At 46.6% G+C, this 3205-nt stretch overlaps 1 protein-coding gene across 1 annotated transcript in view; it reads left to right on the top strand.

Annotated features, from left to right (window-relative positions):
- HOXA10 (homeobox A10) overlaps positions 1–3205 on the top strand; it is a 9929-nt gene that overhangs the window by 1107 nt on the left and 5617 nt on the right. The window lies entirely within an intron of this gene.

The following is a 3205-nucleotide window of genomic DNA, read 5'->3' as shown; positions in this document are numbered from 1 at the left end:
CAGGCTTATTCCCTGGGGCAGAAGTCAGGGAAGTAGCTGATTTCCTACTAGATGCGTTCTCTAGGTTTGTCCAACAGACTGGAGGTAATCTTTGTTTCGAAAAAGGCCAATTTGGAGAAGTCGCATTATATTTTTGAGGCTGCCAGAGAAACCTGTGTTGCTTATTTTGACTGTACTGCTATAAACCTGGCTGGAGGTTTGCAGCAATTTCTTAGATGTAAAAATGAGATATTTTGCATATTCTGCAAACATGCAAAAATTGTACTGGTAAATACCTATACATTTCCCCAAGGCTAGCAGTGAGGATAAACTCTGATCAAACAATCTCTCCATCAGAATTGTCATAAAACAAGTTTAAAATAATCATGTCACTTACATTTCGGAAGCCAAACTCAAATTCCCTCTTTTTCTATATTTAAATTTTTCATTCCAGTGTGTTTTCATTAGTTTCTTGAAATGGTTATTTTCTTTTTACAAATATACTGTGCATGGGTGAGTGGGGTGGGGAGAATCTCAGAGAAAGTAGATGCTACCGTGTATGAGTGTATAATTTTGCCGATCACAGTCACCAGTCTTTGTTGAGTATGGTCTCTCAAACTCTGCCAGAGTAAAGCAAGAAGTGGGCGCCCAGACAGTGCTCTTTGCAGCCTGAGCCTTTCCTAATATCGTTTCCAGGCCAGAGGCAGTTTATGATGGACAAAACTGAGGATACTGCAATTGAGGGGTGTATGTGAGGCGTGTACGAAAAAAGTCTCCAACACTTCCCCCATCAGGAGAGAAGGGCCAGTTCAGTGGTTGGATTTAGAAAAAACTTTTAAGCAGGTTGCTTAGGGATAGACTGATTCTAAGAAGACACATCAAATACTGTATCCCTGAAAATGTTGACATTCTTAAAGACGAATGGGAGAATCAGGTCTTTGCTCCTTCCAAAATTTAAACTATGCTGTAAATACATGAATTGAAAAAGTCCAGAATTTTTGTTAAAGCCGAATATGTCAAAGTAGCATTTATTTCCCTCTCCGGGGCTGCATCTCCAACTCCACAGCCGATCAGATAATACTGCGCCCAGAAAGCACTGAGAGCAACCTCCAGATACGAATTGTTTACTGGCTATCTCAATCTCAGTACCTGGTATTCTTTGTAAGAATTTTTTTTGTAATAACAGTTTATTATTTCTCGTAGTTTGCAAGGGCCTACTCGTAGGAGAGGGAATGCACTATTTGGTAAACTGCAGGGTAATTCTCAACAGAGGGCTTATTTCACTAGCCTGGCATTTACTTCAGCTCCATAGCTGAATGGGGTGTAATGAACCAGGTAGAAATGAGCAATATTTACTCCTAAATAAAACGTGGGCCCCGGCAACTGCACAGGCCTGGTTGAAGCAGGCAGACACTTGAGAGTTTTAGGTCAAAGGCATTCTGACCACCAAGAGAGAAATTCGGCAGCTGGGAAAGAGGAGGAAAGAGAGAAAAAGAAGGCAAATGGGTGAGAGGGAGACACTGTCCAGAAGCCGACCACTGAATTGCTTTTCTTAATTTCTTGGGGGTGGGGAACCCTGGGAAAGCTGAGATGATCAATAAATGGAATATTTTATTGAGGAAGCTAACACCTCGGTGTTACAGTCTGGGGAGTGTGGAGCCTTGGGGGCGGTCGGGGATGCTGGGAGCTCCGAGACTAACTGAGAAGGTAGCAGGCATTTGACTTGAGCTTCTGCTGTGTGGATATCTTCTTGTCCAAACCAGCGGGGCAAGCCAGTCTGTGTCCCAGGTGCACCCATGGGCTCTCCATTCACTCTCACTCTCGGCTCAGCAGTGGAGGGAGAGTGGCAGACCTGGGCCAGAGAGAAGATCCCACACTGGCTTATGTATTCTGTTTTGGTTTTTTTCCAAGCAAGAAACAGCACAAACTCAACATCCCATTTGGCTTATTAGAAGGGGGTAAAAGATGCTAGGGAGAAACATCCAACTCTCCCTAAAGGTCTCTGAAGACCCAAGTGCCAATGCCATGGTCTGTGAGCTCACAGCCGGCTTTCCACCTTCTCTACTCTTCAGCTGCGGTGGCCTTATCATAACAGACATGGCACCAAACTGATATTTGTAACCTTGGTTGGAGCGTGCATGCTCTTGGATCCCATTCAGCCTAGAAGGCCATTTGGCCACCCTACAGAGCTCTGACTAGACGGGGCCTGAGCTGTCTACGGCCCGGAACCCAGCTTGTCTTACCAGTCAAACTGGCAGGGCTACTGAATTCCCAGAGTCTTGGAACATTCTGGAGAGGCCAAGGAAAAGGCTTTGAGGGGCGGAAGGGGGGGGGGTGTCTGTGAATTCCCTGAAAATGACTGGGTCAAATTGTGGGAATGCACAGATTTGCATTTTTCACAGGGTAAGTCGGAACATGCCCTTAGATTTACCAAAGGGGGTCCAACTTTCAAAAATATTGAGAAAGACAAGTTTAGATCATTGTCTTTCACTTTATTTTATTTAGCCTCCACTATCTTAAGCATTTTTCTCCTGTGGCCACTGGCCCTTCTGAACCTGTGGCCTGGGAAGATGCTTTCTGCATCAGTTTAACTGAAAAAGCACCCAGTCCTGGCCCACTTGCCTGCTGGGGCTCATTCTTCTCAAGGGACCCTCTCCTATGCTCGGAACCTACTTCCGCCTGGGCAGAAATTTCCTGATAGGCATGAACAGTACTAAGGGGCAAAGCCCCCTTCTTAGCCAGTCCTTGGCTTTGTGGCATTTCCCAGTAGCACTGCTGAACACAACAGTCCCAGTCAGTTTCACTCTCCTGACAAGCTGGGTAAGGACCAAGCTCATCTGGGGAAAGGTCCTAAGCTGCCTTACTTTCAAACTTCTGGTCCTCAAGTTCGTTGACCTCATGGGCCTAGCCTGATGAAAATTTGCCTTGGCCTTGTGCGTTTGAGGCGTTTAAGCAATATGGAGAGCGAAGGACATTTCCTGATCTCGGCACCGACCCCTCACTTGATTCGGCGGCGATGCTACTGCCACCTCAAGATCCTGTCGAATTGCAGCGAGTTAGCGCTCTCCTTTTCTACCTCTCTCGCTTTTCTTTCCCTCTGTCTTCTCCTCTTTTCCTTTTTTCTTTTTCTGTTCCTCTCTTCTCCACCCCAGAGGCCCAGTCCGCGGAGCCGGTCTCCGCGGGGCGCAGAGGTAGAAGTGGCTGGGGGGCAGCGCCAGCGGGGGCG

The sequence above is a fragment of the Bison bison genome, unplaced genomic scaffold (genome assembly GCF_000754665.1).
Source record: "Bison bison bison isolate TAMUID 2011002044 unplaced genomic scaffold, Bison_UMD1.0 scf7180017864364, whole genome shotgun sequence".
Lineage (NCBI taxonomy): Eukaryota > Metazoa > Chordata > Mammalia > Artiodactyla > Bovidae > Bison > Bison bison.
Note: the sequence above shows the minus strand (reverse complement) of the source record. Positions and strands in the feature narration are given on the sequence as shown.